At 34.9% G+C, this 20,338-nt stretch overlaps 1 protein-coding gene across 14 annotated transcripts in view; it reads right to left on the minus strand.

Annotated features, from left to right (window-relative positions):
• Nucleotides 1-20,338, minus strand: part of NAALADL2 (N-acetylated alpha-linked acidic dipeptidase like 2) — a 1,449,120-nt gene that overhangs the window by 219,307 nt on the left and 1,209,475 nt on the right. The gene's annotated exons all lie outside the window — the stretch shown is intronic.

Here is a 20,338-nt window from a genome sequence, read left to right on the forward strand (position 1 = left end):
ACAGGTGTAACATTTTGTTATTTTATTGTTTTCCCATAAATTTAAAGAATGCTTTGTAAGGTATAATTCTGTTCTTCCTAAAATATTTATTAAAAACTAAAGAAGCGTCCGGGCATGATGGCTCGTGCCTATAATCCCAGCACTTTGGGAGGCTGAGGCGGGCAGTTCACCTGAGGTCAGGAGTTTGAGACCAGCCTGCCCAACATGGTGAAACCCCATCTCTACTAAAACTACAAAAATTAGCTGGGTGTGGTGGTGAGTGCCTGTATTCCCAGCTATTCAAGAGGCTGAGTCAGGAGAATCACTTGAATCCGGGAGGCTTAAGTGAGCCGAGATTGTACCATTGCACTCCCGTCTGGGTGACAAGAGCAAGACTTCATCTCACAAAAATAAAGAAAGAAAAAAATAAAGAAGAAACTTCCTCCATTTCTTCCTGAAAGCAGATTCCTAGATGTCTTAAGATGATATGCCAACAACTACAGTGGGCCATGGTATACCCCACAGCTAAGTGCAAGCTCTGGGGAATATAAGAGGATATAGGCTATAATTTCTTAAAATAAGAGTTGCCTGACATGCAAAACAAATGACAGTAGCTTTACAAAAATAAAATAAATATCTAAAACAAACTAAAGGTTTTATAATTAATATTGATTAAATTGTCTTCTTTAATAAATTTCTCAAAAATCTAGAACATTTCTGAGATGCAGTGGCCTCAATTATGAAATGTGGAAGAATACCAATGTCTTAGGCAGTTGTGAGAAAATGAGGCAATAAATAGAAGAACATCATGTCTCGTATCAGGCACATAAAGAATGTATGCAATCCACGTTTCCCTTTGAATCAAGACATCAACTTTTCAACTGTTCATGCCTCTTTGGCACGGTGTTAATACTTTAAAATATAATCTACATGAAATAAAACTGATAAAATAAGACCCAAGCTCTCCAGGGGAGATAGATGTCCCTGTGGTTAATAGGGAGGATAAATTTAAAAACAGAAGCAAGTGGCCTTGCTAAAGTGAGAAAGAGCAGCCATGTGGCTTCTTAGAAAAAGCAACTCCACAAACATTTGCTTTATACCCTGAGCCAGAACAGTTCCTGTAACCAGACACAAGAGAAACTGGGGCTGGAAACTGCCCCTCACCAGCCCTTTGAAAGTTTGACAGAGAGTTCTAGTTTGGGGCATAGAAAACACCCAATAAAAAGTGTGACAGAGTTCTGGTTTGGGGCATAGAAAACACCCAATCAGCACTCTACTAATTTTGACCAATTGGAACTAAACAAGTTTGAATCCTTCATTTGTATAAACAGACCTGATTGAGAACTAAGGAGAGAATTGTCCCTATTTAAGCTAGACTCTCCCTTTGTTCTTCAGAAAATACTTTCACTTATACTAAAAGCTGTACCTACCTAGTCTACAGACTGTCTGTCATTCTAAAAGAAAAAAAGTCTCCACCCTTTTTCTCTGCAGATCATCTTGTCTTTTGCTAACACTTATCAAAAGAAATATGTAGTGTAATATTAAGAAAATAAGTTATTCCAACTTATTTCAACTATAGTTGTTACAAACATATAATATTTCCAAAACTATCTAATTGATTTGAAGACCTAATGGAAAGATCTTTGCAACAAAGTTAAACATCAATTAAAATGGAAAGCCAGTATGAACCTTTACAAGCAAGCCACAGTTACAGTTTACAGACAAGAAACCCTTTCTGTTGAATGTGTTTACAACTTTCTTGGCTGATTAACCACTTCCGAAATAGAAAAAGAATGTTTTTACCATGCAGTCTAATCACTAGCAACTTAATCCATTTTATGATGACCCCCACCCCTACCACCAATTTGCTTCTTTTCAAAACTGAATTTTTCGAAAAAGGAGGCAATCCTTTTTCACTTTCTGAGACATTCCTCTGGCTTAAGACTCCTGGAGGTTACATATCATGAAAAACAGATTATTTTATAACATGTTGCAAATCCCAAGCGCCTCTGGAGGTATTTGCTTAGCTGGGTTTTTCCTGTTGTTTGTTGGTTTGTTTGTAAGTTGAGTTTGAATGCCTAGGGCAAGCTAGCCAGGTCTTAACATCCATCACTAGTGTCTCACACTCAGCCTGCTCCACTCATTCAGATTTACTGAACAGGGCCAGAGCCATTTGAATTTGTTAAATCTAGACTGTTGCACCATTTTAAGTCACTAATGAGGCTATGATAGGATCTGGTGTTTACTTTCTCCAGATGCCTGACTAATGAAAGTAAAAACCATTTTTAAATGATCTACTTTCTCTTTAGTGAAGCAACAGGTATGTCCTTTCAAGACAGAGAAAGCATCCTACTCAACATAAATGAAAATATACATTTGGCTTTAATTTCATTTTACATACATTAACTCTTAATACCCACCCCAATTCTCAGCCACACTCCTTATATTGAAAGTTTTTTCTCAACAGAGAAATGGCATGGTCAAAAATTAACAATTTCAAATTCTACAGTATATGCCTGTTAAAAATTATTTTTTAAAAAAATAAACATTGCATTTAAGTTTAATATTTGATATTTTCATTGTCATCATTAGTTATATAAACATTTAGTTATATTATAGCTGCCGTCTGACTAAAGATGTTAGTTTCTCATATATGCAAGTTTCTAATATGGCACAAATGACTCCACTCCAATCAATCCTTGTAAGTGCTTTTTTGATTTTTTTTTCTTTTAAGATGAAGCCTCACTATGTTGCCTAATGTTGTCTAGGCTGAGCTTGACCTTCTGGCTTTAAGTGGTCCTCCCACCTGAGTTTCCTGAATACCCAGAACTACTGGGCCCAGCTACTTGATTTGTTTGCTCTAACAGTTACATAGAGCACAATTCTGGTTTAGCCTCAGCCTACTATTTGTGAAGCCACTATGAATTCTCTTCTAGTCTTTCTGTTCTTGTTACAGCTACTGTCCTACAGCTTTAATATTTTCACTGCATTCCATTTCCATGGTTTCCTCTAAGTACATGATTATTTACATATTTTGTATTTTTCAGGAAACCAAAAGGGCAGCATTCAGCTTTCAGGATTACACTCCCCCAAAACACTTTGCATTCTTCCTACTATAGTTTGCTCTGCCTTGCGTATTTATTTAAAAGTCTAACTTTTTCCCTAAAAGTTTCTACTGCTGCCTCTGCCACATAAAAACATTTTTTTTTTCCAAACCAACTAAGATGGCAACAGAGTGAGCATTGTCTAGAAATGTCTTACAATTTTATTTTGAGGGTTAAGGTCTATTAAACTACATCTCTGGTGCTAAATGTGGACTATTAATGGAGAGGGGATAGCATACAGAAAAAGAGGGTTGAGTGACCCAAGAGAGAGCTGGCAGCACTCCACTTTTGAGCCTCCTGTCATAATCAAGCCCAGAGGGAGGGAAAATGCTTCAAGTAAGCCAAACCAAGATGGGGACTTCAGGGACAACAGAGTTTCCTGAGGAATACTTCTGGAGCTTGTTTCTCACCTACAGAACCTAGAGTTTCTCTGATGGCCTTGCAGAGGGCTTAATTCACCATCCCCCACCCCACCCCTACTGCACACACAGCCCTCTCTCATCCTTTCTCTTTCTGTGTCTACCTCATTCTTTACTTCTTACTCTCACTAATTTAACCGGTGATGAGGGGAAGAAGCATGGTACCCTCAAGCCTGTCTTCATTTTGTCATTTCATGCCTTTGTTTCTAACTAGCTTCAAAGTAAAATGTCAGATAACTAAATTTGTCCATATAACCCAAAAGCCAGGAACCCAATTTGCATATTTGAGGGATTTCCCCACCCCCAACCCAGGTCACTTTATCTAAGAATTTCCCTTAAGAGAAAAGCATTCCTGGTATAGAAACACTATTCTCTAAATCTAAATCTTCATTATTCATTACTTTAAGGTAATGAATTTAAGGCTAAATTCAGACCTGAAGTGATTGTAAACCTATATTCAATCCTAATGTGAATTGTTTTTCCTCACAGTACTTCAGTGGATTATAATACATCTGTATCAGGTAATAGACATTGATCTACTCAACCCTCATAAGCATTAATATCTGAGAGACAAGTAGGAAGAAATGCTAATTTTCTTCAATTTACTAGAAGTTAAGCACCATGGAAGAGGGAGGTTGGCAACAAATTTGTGCAGGTCGATTAATTTTTTAAATTTATTTACAAGCCTGAGTAAATTCATATTAAAAATTTCATCCAGTGAGTTCAAAATACCTCGTATTTAATGTTTGGTAACAAGCATTTTTATTACAGTTCATAAAATGAACAATTTCAGCAAGGACTGTGGTTATGTCACTAACTTAATTTTCCACCACAAGTCCATAGAAGATCTGAAATGAAAGCACCACCTCAGTCCTAAATCTGTATGCTCTTTACAAGTACATTTTTAAGCTGAAAGGCAAAAGTTCATAATAAATGATCATATAAATGAGATTAAAAATATTAAGTCAATATTTTCATTAAATAGTGATGCCAAGACACATTGACAAGTTTAATCTGTTTAATAAATCAAATGTTGAATTTCCCCACATTCTGCTTTCTCCTGCATACAGCAGCATTCACTCTACATGCATAGAAATCTAAGTTGATTGTTTACTTAAACAACAAGAAAAATATAACATTCAAAATAAAAAATATCGTATTCCATACATCATAATAAAATTAAATCACTTTCTTTTAATTTCAGTTATATTCTTATAAGTTCAATTTTGTAGAAATAACTTATCCCACTGGTTTTTCTGTTTTTTACAGTATAGCAATGTACCAATTATTACAAAGATACCCATGATATTAAAAAATAATGATTTCTTGGTATAAGGCACTGTGGTGGTGAATTTTAAGTGTTAGCTTGGCTGGGCCATGGGATGCCCAGATTTATGGTCAAACATTATTCTGAGTGTATCTGTGAAAGTGTTATTAGATGAAATTGACACGAATTGATAGGCTGAGTAAAGCAGATTACCCTCATCAATGTGGACTCCCCTCATCTCATCAGCTGAAGACCTGAATGGAACAAAAAGGCTGACCTTCCCACAAGACAAGGGAGTGGGAGAACTCCTTCTTTCTGGACTGCCTTGAACTAGGACATTGGTCTTTTCCTTTCTTTGGTTCTGAATCAAAAAATAAGCGTTTTAAGGGTCTCGAATCTGTTGGCTTTTGGACTGAAACTTAAAAGCTTTCCTGGTGTCAGACCTTCAAACTCAAACTAGCTCTACACTACTGTCTCTCTTAGTTCTGTATCTTTCCAACCACAGACGTCTGGCCTTGTCAGCTACCATAACCATGTGAGCCAAATTCTGATACTAAATCTCCTTATATATACAAATACACACACACACACACACACACACACACACACACACACACATTCGTATAGTTATATATATATAATTGAACAATTATATGTTAATAGGTTTATATATAAAATGTGGTTGAGTGTAAGAGAGAGAGTGAGAGAGAGAGAGAGAGAGTGTGTGTGTGTGTGTGTGTGTGGTGTGTGTGTATTAGTCTGTCTGGACTGCTATAACAGAATGCCATAACAGGTGGCTTAAACAACAGTAATGTATTTTTAATGGCTCTGGAGGCTGAGAAGTTCATCAGGGTGCCATCATGGTAAGTTCTAGTGAAGGCTTCTTTCCTGGTGTGCTAATGACAGTTTTCCCATGGTATCCTCACATTATGAAGAGCAGAAGAGAGAGAGAGATCTTGTGTCTACCTCTCTTTTCATAAGGGGATTAATTTATTCACTATCGCTCCATCCACATGACCTGTTTACTTCCCAAAGGCCCCACCTACAAATACCAAGAACACTGGGGATTTTATCTTCAACATATGAATTTTGAGGGTACACAAACATTTAGTCTACAGCAAGACATATCTTATTGATTCTGTTTCTTTGGGGAACTCTAACATAGGCACTCTTAGATGACAGGTCACCTTTTTGTTTGTTTTAAAAAATTTTCATTAGAACTAGTGAAAAAAATAAACTTTAATTTCTAACTAATGGTAGTGAGGAAAATTGTGTTATTTGGTTAGCTGGAGGTAATTTGACAAAACGTTACAACGCTTTAGTTTAGAACTTTATAGATGTGATCCTGGGCAATTCGAACATGTAAACAACTGAGGAATCACAGATAAGTCATTACATTTGAAACTGAGAAAAAAACTTAAAGATCCTGATGCCCACCGGTTCTTATCCTGAGACTCCCACCCCTCCGCCAAAAATTGAAGATCTGTGAACATGGTGAACCAGAAAAAAAAAAGTATCTTTATTTTCACTTACTTCTCACTGAAATTCAACATTCCATTCAATTATGAAATAGGCCATGAACCCAGTAACATTTGTTACAGTATTAGTAGTAATTGTAACTTTGTAACCAACTAAAATCAGATGTTTTCTTATCAAACTTCGGTTACCGCCAAAACATTAAAATATCCATTAAACTTACTGCCAGTTTGGAAATATGGCAGTTATGAGACACTTTGCTGACTTTTGTCATTTAATGTGTTAATTTTAAACAGCCTATATATTAGAAAAATGCACATTTGTATGTTACTTAGGTAACTGCAGTTTAGTGTCATTGCTTTCCTTGTAACCCTGCACATTTTAACTGAGCCATTTAAGATACAATTTTTAAGAATGAGTCTATATAGGACTTAGCAGCCTGCCTAAATAGCCCACAGCAGGGAACCTATCCCAGCAAAATAGCTTTATTTTACAAATTAGAAAATTAAGGCCCCAAATTAATAGACTTGAGATTTAATCCCGAAACTTTTAGTTTGAAATGCAATGCTGTTTCATATGTACTGTATTGATATATCCAGTTCCCAAACAACATTAGTGCATGGGAATAAACTACTCCTCAATTTGGCCTGTTTAGGGTTCTATGGGTCTTGTTTTATTTTTACCATACTGCATCACCAGATCTAGTTATAACAAACTATACATCTATAATTTTTCTTCAATATTTGTTTACTGTTTGTGCCATGTATTCTTCATTTATTTAACTTGTATTTTTATGCCAACATTGAATGCAATACCCAACATTTAATGATGCATTACAGATGCCTTGTGATAGTCTTTGAGAGGAAATAAAGAGGTTGTGCTTACTGGCTTTTTCTACTAGTTTATTTAAGTTATTCTAAATGCCAATATCTAATGAACTTCCTATAAACAATATATGTCCAAGACAGTAAAAAAATTTAAAACTTAATACATATCTTGCAATACCTTTATTAGAGATTAAATTAGGTAGGGGAAGAAAACTAGAATTCATCTTATTATAAAATAGAAATTTTCAGGGCTGGGTGCAGTGGCTCATGCCTGTAATCCCAGGACTTTGAGAGGCCAAGGTAGGCAAATTACTTGAGGCCAGGAGTTCGAGACCAGCCTTGCCAACATGGCAAAACTCTGTCTCTACTAAAAATATAAAAATTAACTGGATGCTGTGGCACACGCCTGTAGTCCTAGCTACCTGGGAGGCTGAGGCAGGAGAACTGCTTGAACACAGGAGGTGGCGGTTGCAGGGAGTCAAGCTAGCACCACTGCACTCCAGCCTGGATGACAGAGTGAGACTCCCTCTGAAAAAAAAAAATATATTAACCCATAATATGGGGTTTTCAAAATCTCCAATATCTCAGGGTTTCTGCAAAGATTTAAAACCTACTTACTGCATATTAACAAAAAGTATTTTCAGCTTTAGTGAAAAATTGCTAATATTCTAGTCTACAACAAGTAGCATTGCCAAATTGAAAAACATCCCCTAATTCTCTTCTCCTGTTAGTTAGACAGCCTTAATCTCATGATCAGATATAGAAAAATGTTATTTTATATTTGAAATACTTTTTGTTAGATTTAAAATTTCATTACCCACTAATGAGTGCTTTATCCCTCTCTGAGAGTAAAAATAGAGAAACATGAAAATATTGGCCCTTATTTTCACTCTAGCTTCCCTCTGGTGTCTTCTCACCTCCCTCAACAACTGACCTTCATTTCCTCTTCCTCTTCTCTGACCAATTTAAGATCCCTCACCAGTAGTCACAAGATGGAAGAAGATGGATTTCTTTGTATTTTCTCTCTTCACTTAAAGACTTTGTGTAATAATAAAAATGTGTGTTCTTTTAAAATATTAGAAAATGTTCACATTTCAACCAAACTGTGGTATCTAAGTAAAAACCCCCACTAAAGTAGTCATGTAGTACCTACTCTACAGCATTTTAATAATCGCAGAATGAAAAATATGTGTTCTGAATATGACACAAATCCAAAACATAAAAAAGATTTAGTCCAACTTTATAAAATTACAGCTTTTCTGTATGACAAAAATTACCATAAACAAACATGATTGAAAACCTGGAAATACATTTACAATTTATTTCACAGACAAATAGCTAGTTTCTGTAATATATGAAGAAAGATAAGCTGATACCAAAAAATGAATAAGAACTGATATTACTCAGAAAAAAACATTACAAATGCCTTATACATAAAGGATACATAAAGTGACTTTTATATTTATTCTTAAAAAACCTTTGTCAAGTTTGTTTGAATATGGACTGTGTCTTGAAGGATGTGAGAAATCTGGTGACTCATACCAAGGAAAAAAATTGGTACAAATTCTACAAAATTTAAATAAGAGAGACTGCACACATATAATGAAATAATATACAGTCTTTAGAAAGAAAAATGAATCTGTTTACACACTGATGATGAACAATCTCTCAGATACATTTTTATGTAAAAAATAATGTGCAGAGATATTCTATAAGATTATCATCTGCATTTCAAAATCAAAAATAAAAGTCTATATGCCCTAATATGTACAAATGCCATTTGTCTCTGGGGAGAGCACTGGCGCAAGGAATAGGTTTAGAAGAAAAACTTTCCATTGTCTATTTGCTTATTACTTTTGCATTTTAAATCTGTGAGTGAATCACCTCTGCAAAAAATAAATGTTACATTTTAAAAATTCCCTCTGAACTATATGTTCTGTGTTTCCAATTCTAAGACTCCCTTGATTATAAGATACAGTATGAAAAAAAGGCTTTAAAAAGGCTTTTGTGGCCATGCTCAGTAGTTCACTCTGGTAATCTCAACACTTTGGGTGGCTGAGGCAGGTGGATCACCTGAGGTCAGGATTTCGAGAGCAGCCTGGCCAACATGGTGAACCTTCGTGTTTACTAAAAATACAAAAATTAGCTGGGTGTAGTGATATGCACTTGTCATCTTGGCTACTTGGGAGGCTGAGGTAGGAGAATTGCTTGAACCCAGAAGGCAAAGATTGCAGTGAGCTGAGATCGAGCCACTGCACTAGAGCCTGGGAGACAGAGCAAGACTCCATCTCAAAAAAATTTTAAAAATTTAAAAAGAGGCTTTTGTTTGGACATAGGGAAGAAACAAACCATGTAACAGATATGGCCTAGTTTTAGAAATAGTCACAATTGAAGATATGTCTAACAGTGGAGAAATTGTGTATTTAGGGCTGTGAAATCACAGCCAGCCAGTTAATCTAGGAAGATAAATTTAGGACCATTAAAAATGCACACACCACTAGGGAGAGAAACTGCCACTTTGGTTTATTGGGAAAAACAGGATCTCTTACGGAGATTTTGGGAATGGTACAATAGCATGAGGTCTCTGCTGAGGCAAAGGACACCTAAGTTGACAACCCAAGTCACCAGCAGGACACCAGGAAAGAATAAAGAGCCAAAAGATGGTAGGCCAAGAAATGAAAGCAAAACTTCATTCATTTCATGATTTCCTTCAGGGCCATTCTGGTTTACACGGTTTGTGTTGTGTGCACTTTCTAGGCAGGTATCCATCTACTATCAAAATATGCCAAATATGGACCACTTCACTTTGTCCAAGGAGGCAATCACATAAGGACTTATTTACAAATGGATATCATATTATATCATAATGCAATTCTATAAGATGAGGTATTTTTATTTCATGTTACAGGCTAAAAGCTTTGTTATCCCCAAGAGACATAAGAATAGTAAACTGAATGGCAGCAAGAAGTTTCTAACTTAGATTGTTGTTCTCTTCAATCTCCACTGCTGGCCTGAAGATTTTCCCTCCCATTTAGCTAAGGAAAAAAGGAGTAGGTTCCTCAACTTGCAGAGAAAGAGCCGTTAAGCTGCTGATTAATCAACCAAACTAAAATTACCTTTTCAATTAAAAGAAATGATGTTAAAAACTTACTAGATTAAATGACTCCATAGATTCCTTTGGCACATTGGCACTTTTTTACCGTGTTTGATATTGGTCATTCTAGCAGCTATTCCTGCTTTTCTGCAATTTGCAAACTATATATAGAATGACAAATCCAGAGCCTTTCCAAAAACTGTACTCTGATTATATCTATATGAAACCTTGAACACGTTGAAAGATACAACTGTACCATCCATCTTGACCTGTGGCCAACACACTGGATAAAAGCACACTCCCTCTGGGTACAATTCCCACAGGACCTTAAATGACCAAAAGAATCAAGATATAGATTTTATGTCTCAGTGAAGGATAACAACTCTGGCCTCACAATGCTGTTCCATGCTGAGGAATTGGCTGACATAACGTAACTTCAGCTATTATTTCACCAGCCTTCTTGAGGTTTGTCTTAAATAGCTTTTCCTAGTCTCACAGGCAATGCTATTTTAAATAATATGGTGTCAGCATGTCAGTGATGCATTCCAGCTGCCAGGCATTAAAAAAAATTAGCTGAAAAAATCTAACTGGTTTTCAAATTCATATTAACTCTCTTAGGCTGAAATATTTTTAATGAAATACTTAAATTAAATCTTCTACAGAAGAATCAGTTTAGCACATTCCTTTAAAAAAATCAGACATTTGAAAAATAGTAAACCAGGAGCAAAGAAACAATTCAAATCATTTTGCATATATTTAGCATTACTCACCAGATAACCAGAAAAAGGTTTGCTGTCCTCTCTGTGACCAGGGTTAGCAGGCAGTTGTAAATCAGGTAGATGCTCCCTGGTTATTTTTTAGAGGTAATTCATTTAATTTTAGGAGGGCACATGGAGAAAAAATTGAAAAATGCAGACTTGGCAAGCAGAAGGACAAGAGGATGTGGACGGCATATCACCACACATTATCATTTCAAGCAGGTTAAGTGCTGAGAGTGAGAAATCAGGCAGAGGAAATAATACCATCAGCAGTAGTATGTCCAAGCCTGACAGATGACTGCATCATCGCATAACCTTAAAACTGTGGGCCAAAATAACTGCTATCCTCAGGATAGCTTTACTGGAGTGCACCCATTACACCTTCGTGGACCACCATTGTATTCAAGGAGCACTGTGAACAGGACACCCAGATACTACCCCATGGCTCACACCCCAGTGCTAATTCTTGCATGTTTAGGTTTCTTTGTACCAATCTTAAGGAACTTTACCTTGGTCAGAATGTACCAAGAAGTCTTTCACTCATATTACTGTTTTAACTTAGTTCACCTTTCTATTTTTTCTGCCTCTCCTACATAATTTTGAAGGCAGTGAATTTCTTTTGTCTATCTTTATATTGCCCTTATATTGATCAGCACAATAAAACAGGTACTTATATGAGTTTGTAAAACTGAATTTGATCCACTTGTTATCTAATGCTTCCACTGGGGCAGAATGGTAAAGAAAAGAACTACACAAACACCACCTCGTTTAGAGTAGGCTTAGACCTGAAAATAATTGACAAGGAGCACCAAAGTGCAGGAAGTTTGCAGTTGACTTCAGGCAATTTTATGAATCATAACAATTCTGAAAAACATAATTTCCTAATTTCTTGTTGGGTAAAACCTGCTTTCAAGTAAACGATGAATCCCATTAGACATCTGTAGGAAGTAGGCTCAGACATCACAAAGCACCTTGTGAAAAGTAGTTGCTTGAGCTAAAGATAAAAGGGCCATCAAAGCCATGACTGCAGATGAGAGGGACAATTCTGTATTCTCCTTTAACTGCAGAATTAATCTATCCCCTCCTAACAGTCATTTGTTAAAGCCTTAACTCCCAAAATGAGAGTATTTAGAGATAAGTCCTAAGGGGGAAGGATAAAGGTTAAATCAAGCCATAATTGTAGGACCTTCATCGGGTAGGGCTGGTGCATTTATAAGATCTACAGATGTGGAACGCACAGATATAGTGGACCAATTCTATATACATACTTCTATAGATATTATATATGGTACATGTATTTTGTATAGCATATTTTGTAGATAGTGGAACCCACAGATATAGTGGACCAATTCTATATACATACTTCTATAGAAATTATATATGGTACATGTATTTTGTATGGCATATTTTGTAGATAGTGGATACCCACAGATATAGTGGACCAATTCTATATACATACTTCTATAGATATTATATATGGTACATGTATTTTGTATGGCATATTTTGTAGATAGTGGATACCCACAGATATAGTGGACCAATTCTATATACATACTTCTATAGATATTATATATGGTACATGTATTTTGTATGGCATATTTTGTAGATAGTGGAACGCACAGATATAGTGGACCAATTCTATATACATACTTCTATAGATATTATATATGGTACATGTATTTTGTATAGCATATTTTGTAGATAGTGGAACTCACAGATATAGTGGACCAATTCTATATACATACTTCCATAGATATTATATATGGTACATGTATTTTGTGTAGCATATTTTGTAGATAGTATATCTGTGTAACACTATCTATCAATAGTACTATTTAAAAAATGTGCTGTTGTATTTCATCTAACATTTACAAAATAAGGGGAAAAGTAGGTACTGTGTTGGGATTTGGAACCTAAATCCACTAAAAAGATTAGTTTTAATGAAAATATTTGAGTAAGTCTGAATATGTACAGACTTTTTTCCTTGTCATTGTTCCCTAAACAACTCTTATAACTATTATGTACATAGCATTTATGTTATATTAGGTATTATAAGTAACCTGGAGATTATTTAAAATATAGGAAAGGATGTGTATAGGTTATATGCAAATACTATCCAATTTTATATCAGGGATCTTGGTATCTTTCTATTTTGGCACCATGGGATGGCCTAGAACCAACCTCCAAGAATATAGGGCAATAATTGTATGTAACACTTACACTACTATATCAATTTTAAAACTTGCTATAAATTTATAAAACAATTTTTTTCCCAGTAGCAGGCCTTAGACAGTTTTCCACCTTTCAAGACAAGACATTGGTTGGGAGAATACATTATTCAAATAATATAAGGCAATCAAATAGTCTGTCTTCTCTCCTTACTTTCCTTTTTGAACCCACTTCAAATAGTGTTAGAAATGTTGAGGTATGGAAACTTTACAGGAGAAAAGGGTGGCATGACATATTTGAAGTGCTGAAGGTAAAAACCAAAAAAACAAACAAACAAACAATGATTACCTTCTAATAGTATAACTGGTGAAAATATCCTTCAAACATAAAGGAAAATGAAGACTTTCCCCCAACAAACAAAAGCTGAGGGATTTCATCAACACCAGATGTGTCCTACAAGAAATGCTCCATGAAGTACTTCAATCAGAATAAAAGTAATGTTAATGAACCATAAGAAATAATCTGGAGGTTTAAAACCCATAATAATACATACACAAAAAAAGCACAAAATATTATAGCACTGCAATTGGTGGTGTATAAACCAATCTTAAGTAAAATGATAAACCAATCAAAACTAATAACAAGAACTTTTCAAGACATAGATGGTGCAATAAGATTTACATAGAAACAATAAAAAGCTTATAAAGTAAAGTGGTGAAGTTAAGGTGTAGAGTTTTTATGACCTAGAAATTAATTTAACCAAAGAAGTGAAAGATCTCTACCATGAAAACTATAAAACGCTAATGCAAGAAATCAAAGAGGACATCAAAAAATAAAAATATATTCCATGTTTATGTATCAAAAAAACTTAATATTGTTAAAATGTCCATACTATGCAAAGCAATCTAAAGATTTAATGCAATCCCTACCATAATACCAGTAACACCGCTTACAAAGATAGAACAAAAAAATCCTAAAATTTATATGGAGCCACAAAAGACCCAGAATGCCAAAGCTATTCTAAGCAAACAGAATGGAACTTAAAGAACCACATTACCCATCTTCAAATTATATGACAGAGCTATAGTAACAAAAACATCATGGCATGGCATAAAATAGACACAAAAATCAGTGAAACAGAATAGAGAATCCAGCGATAAACTCATACATATACAGTAAACTCATTTTCAACAAGGTTGTCAAGAACACACATTGGGGAAAAGACAGTGTATTTCAGTAAATGATTTTTGGAAAACTGGATATCCATATGCAGAAGAATGAAACTAGATGCCTTTCTCTCACCTTATACAAAAATCAAATTCAAATGGATTGAATACTTAAATCTGAGACCTCCAACTATGAAACTGCTAAGAGAAAACATTGCAGAAACTCTCCAGGACATTGGACAGGGCAAAGATATCTTCAGTAATCCCCACAAGCACAGACAAAGCAAAAATGGACAAATGAGATCACATTAAGTTAAAAAGCTTCCACACAGCAAAGGAAACAACAAAGTGAAGAGACAACCCACAAATAAGAGTAAATATTTGCAAACTATCCATCTGACAAGGGATTAACAACCAGAATATATATGGAGCGCAAACAAATCTATAGGAGAAAAATCTAATAATCTGATTTTAAAAATGGCAAAAGATCTGATGAGACACTTTTCAAAAGAAGACATGCCAATGTCAAACAGGTATATTAAAAGATGCTTAATGTCATTAACCATCAGAGAAATGCAAGTCAAAATTACAATGTTATCTCTTTAGGTAAAATGACTTTTATCCCAAAGTCAGTCAAAAACAAATGCTGGCAAGGACGTGGAGAAAGAGGAACCAAACAACATTAATGGAACTGGAAGTCATTGTGCTTTGTGAAATAAGCCAGGCACAGAAAGAAAAACTTCACGTGGTCTCACTTATTTGCGGAACTAAAAATTAAAATAACTCCCAGAGATAAAGAGTAGAAGGATGGTTACCAAAGGCTTGGAAGGGTAGCTGGGGACTGGGGAAAATGGGGAGGGTAAATGGGCACAAAAGATTATTAGAAACAATGAATAAGACCCAGTATTTGCTAGCAGAGTGGGGTGACTATAGTCACAATAATTTCATTGTACATTTTATAGTAACTAAGAGGTTAATTGGGTTGTCTTTAACACAAAGGATAAATGCTTGAGGTGATGGATACCCTATTTACCCTGATATGATTATTACACATTGCATGCTTGCATCAAAATAATTCATGTAACCCATTAATCTATACACCTATTATGTACCCACAATAATTAAACATAAAAATAAGTTAAAAGAACAGAAATGTTGAAGTAAATTTGGCAGGTGAAAAAGAAATATAATGAGCATGTATTTTCCATAGGGTATTCTATAGGAATCATTTAAAACAAATTTTTTTTGTGGGGGGAGGGAAAAAGGAAAGGAGGAAGGCAGGAAGGGAGGGAAGAAGGAAGGGAGGGAGGAAGGAAGGGATGAAGGAAAGAAGGGAGGCAGGGAGGGAGGGAGGGAGGGAAGGGAAGGAAGGAATTCAAGCAATGAGAGAGACATTGCCGACCTGGATCTAGAGGTTTACAAGTTGGTTTCTTTTTTTGAGAGAAGGAAAGAAAAAAAAAATGAGTAAAGGAGAGAAAGAAAGAGGAAGGGGGGGTGAATGGAAATATTGCTTTATTCTGGAAAAAAATGGGTATTAATGATGGCCAATCAATGTTTCATTTAAACCTATGAGTAGGTGTGATGTGGTATTGACAAGAATGTATACTTTGTGTATTTGAAGTGGAGAGCTCTATAAATATTTATTAAGTTTACTTGTTCCGGATCTGAGTTTGAGTCCTTGATATCCTTATTAATTTTCTGTCTCAAGGAATCATTTAAAGCAAATTTTGAGTTGAGAAATAGATCAAAGATCAGTCTTTGCTTCTAGTCTTAGAGAATGTTTATACAGATTTATTCACATACTCTTATTACATATTTAGGTTCATTTTATTCTGGGGGAAACTCTTTTCTGTGTTCTGAATGTTTCTGTTCAGAATTAAAATTCTCAATTAATTTTAATTCTGATTCTTAAATTCATTAATTATAATCCAACCTTCAAGGTAATGACTTGGAAAGGGGAACTTCTGGGGAAGTGATTGGGTCATGAGGGTGGAATGAGATTAGTGCTCTACAAAAATAGGCCCAAGGAATATCTTTTCATCCTTTCTACCATGTGAGGACCCAGCTAGAAGGTGCCACCCATGAATTAAGAAATCCCTCACCAGACACCAAATCAGCAGGCACCTTGATCTTGGACTTCCAAGCCTCTGAAACTGTGAAATAAATTTCTGTTGTTTATAAGCTGCTTAGTCTATGGTATTTTGTTATAGCAGCCCACGTGGATGAAGATGCTCCTTAAACACCTTTATGTACATTTCTATGAATGTTTTAAAAACTGACAATGAGCTGGTGTAAACCTTGAATTAAGGCATAGCCTTGGTCCTATTTCAAGGCTTTGCCAGCATGAACATTTTGCCATACTGTTTGTGCTGCCTGCTATGCAGACAGCATTATGATCTTTCCTGAACTATTTCTAAGAATAAGACTGTTAAAACCATCTGAAAATTATCCCCATTAACATCAACACCAATAAATAAGGGATCAAAGATTGGAGAAATTAAGTGAATTGTTGCCATTCTAAAAAAAGTTAAAATATGCAGAAGAAAAATTTGTAAGATAGTTCTTAAACTTCAGAGAAATGAGACTTTTTTTTTCTTGAAAATAACTTAATTCCCCATAGTCCAGAGTCTGCTTTCCTGAGATTTTTTTGGTTATATATTTGGCATTCAACAAAATGATGTCAATTTTAAATGGTAGTAGCAATTTCATACAGAAATTTAGAATACCTTTCAATGTGGAGTACAACTCTCATCATCTGAAACCAAATGTGTATTTTTATTTTATAAACTATTAGCTTGAGAACTAGTTTTTTTTTTTAGGGTGTTATCTTATTCTTTAAGTACTATACAGCTTTAGACAAGATTCTGACCTAAAGAATCTTACATGTTCATAGTACTCTGAGGTAATTAAGGTATATAGTCATCTGACAGATGAGGAAACTGAGGGCTGAATAGGTCAAAAATTGCCAATATTCATAAACCTTAGGTAGTAGAGACTCCTCCTACTTCAGGTGTTTTTAAAATCCTCTTCATTATTTTTCAAAATATTTTTAAATACTTGTTACTTCAAAAGCTTCTGCCTTGTTTGAAACCTATTTTCTTGGTGAACATGTGCCAAGGAGGAAGCAAGAGATGGGCTGTTATCTCTACCTACCCTTATACCGTATTTTGCTGATCCCACTAATAAACGCTGAAGTGAGTCACTGGCTACCCTGAGACACTGCCCTTAACTCTGGAGTCTGATTTCCTCTGGCTCAGCTGCATAGTACAACAGTCCTTCAAAATGACTACTTAAAACTTAAAGGAAGTTTAAAAATGGAATTAAGAGGAATTAAGTTTTTTAAAGTCAATTCGGTTCTGACCTCAAACATTCAACAGAAGATAAAATTTTCCACTAAAAATCCTGGCACTCAGAAACCATAAGGCAAATATGACATAAAAGTTAGGCAAGTTTGTGCTCCTCTCTCAAAAAGTAATTAAGAATTATTATTTGTAATTTCTCAGGGTTGTCTACAATAAGCATCTGAGATATTTATGCTATATATATATATGTATAGTGTGTGTATATATATTTTTTCATACATTTTAACCATTGCAAATCAACAGCTATATATTGAACATCTACTAAGTATGACACGGTTTAGCAAACATAAATTGTAAACAAATATGTATTTTATATATGCAAAGAGCTTGTCATACAGTTGGGTAGGAAATGCTTACCTGTATGAAATGCTTAAATGATAATATATTGTTTAAAGGGTGTATTAAACGGTACAGTGTACTGGTTTGAAAATTACTTCACGACGTTAACACAAATTCAATACAGTTGACTACAGACAAGAAATCTTTGGCAATAGCTAAGAAGTTAGTAAATAATGCAATAAATGTACTCGCTGCTATTTGAAAGACTGACAGAAGTATTTAGCAATAAGAATTGCTAGTTAGAAGATTCTTTTCTGATAATTTTGCACTGTAGTGGACAGGTAAATTACTAATGTGATCACTTTGTCAATTAAGCGTGGGCTTCTGTTTTGCACACATTGAGCCAAAGGGTACTGTATTATTCCCTCATTCTGACATGAAACCACTTAAGGAAAGGTAAAACAGAAACAAAAACAAAAACGTTATGGACTCACCAATAGATAGGGCCTTGGCTCACAGGAGGGAGAGGTGGAAAGTACCTGCTGGTTTCTATCCGCAAAGTGACCAGCTTTATGCCAAATTACACTACTCCCTGAGGCTGCGAGAACAATCTATCAAAGTCCTTTTTACATTTAGACTGCCAAGATTCAGCCTGCTTTCCAAGATCCGAAAACAGCAGTGTATTCTAATTAGACCAGGATAGCCGGTTAGAATAAGGTAAATAGCAATAGGTAACAGGTAAAATATATACATATAAACTGAGAGAAGTTCGAGTTTATACAGCTGTGTTTTCTATTTTTCTGCTTTAAGCAATATTTTTTATCTTAAGTTAAATATGTACTAATGTAATCATGGTTGTTTTTTGCTTATTAAATTAACAAGATTTTAAAAATGATTTCTAAAGTTGGCAAGCCTACAATAAATGACAATGATACCATCATTTAGAAAGTCATTTTGCAGCATGTATTAAGTACTTGAAAAAAGATATTCTTATCCTTTGACTCAATGACCCTATTTCTGAGAAACTACCCCCATATAACCTAACAGAAGAAGAAAGCCATTTACATAAAGATAGTGACCATATCATTACGCATATTATACTTTGTTCCTGTAAGTGGGAAATATTACAAATACCCTCAAAACATAAACAGTTAAATTACATGTCATTATATATTATGTAGCCATTAAAGATAATGATTATAAAGGCAAGTAGTATAAAAAAATGCTTTGGAAAAAATAATACTTCTCTTTAAAAACAAGAATCCTGCCACAATCCTCCCTCCTGATTTATACTTTCTAAGGGCTTCCCACTGCGTTCAGAAAAAAACTTAACTTGACTTACAAAGCCCATCCTGGCATGGCTCCTGATTGCTGCCTCAGGAGTCTCCTCTTATACTTCGCTTCACCAATTAACTTCCTCAACTTAGGACTACTTGATTCCAATACTTAGAATGCTTGTCTCCTGGTCTACATTTGGCTAGCTCCTTCCATTATTAATTTGAATGTCCTACAAGGCCCCTCCCAGAAAACTTCCTTGACCATCAAATATGAAGTAGTCAGCCATTCCCTATCATGTCACCTTGCTTAAATTTTCTACATAGTACTCATTATCACTTGATCATTTTGTATTTACTTCTTTATTAACTCTGTATATCATCTGACTTCTTCCACTAGCATGCATATTCCATAAAGGCCCAGATCTTGTATAATATGGCTGGTAGATAGAAGATGCTTTATGAATATTTCTCAAATTAACAAATTAATCAATATGGATAATGTTTTGAATATAAAATCTTTTAGAAGAAAAATTAAATATATTTTTAAATGACTAGATGGAAATTTTTTTAATTATCATATAAAGTGTATAATTTGGGTGCTATAATACTCAGGTACCATTACCACCTGGGAATAGCATCTGGAACTTTTTTTAAAGGTTTCTCCCAAAATGAATCATTTTCAGGAGCTGTGCTTTTTGAAGCAAATAAATTGTCATTATTTCAAACTTTTACAAAAGTCAAAAAAAATATGTAATTAAAAAAAACTAGTTCAATGTGTAGGTACAAGCGCTATATAAAGAAAACAGATTCACGTGGGATTTGGCTGTTGGAGGAGGTTTCATGGAGAAGACACAACTTAATCCTAAACTACATGAAAGAATTTGGACTCATGGCGAAGAAAAAGCATTCTTAAAACATTTTGGGTGAAATAATTTTTGGAAACCTTAAAATCTTCTCATCCCTTATGATTTGCTCTTTTAAGATATTCCAAACTTAAATTATCCTAATTTGAATCATTTGGTATAGAGCCCAATGAACAGAGGATATCTAGAATATATAGACTGTTTTTAGGTTTTGAGCATATTTATTCGACAACTGCTACATGAAATAACAGATATATTGGCTTAGATATGAGGTGAGTTTTTTCTGTTTACTTTGTGG

The sequence above is a fragment of the Callithrix jacchus genome, chromosome 17, assembly GCF_049354715.1.
Source record: "Callithrix jacchus isolate 240 chromosome 17, calJac240_pri, whole genome shotgun sequence".
Lineage (NCBI taxonomy): Eukaryota > Metazoa > Chordata > Mammalia > Primates > Cebidae > Callithrix > Callithrix jacchus.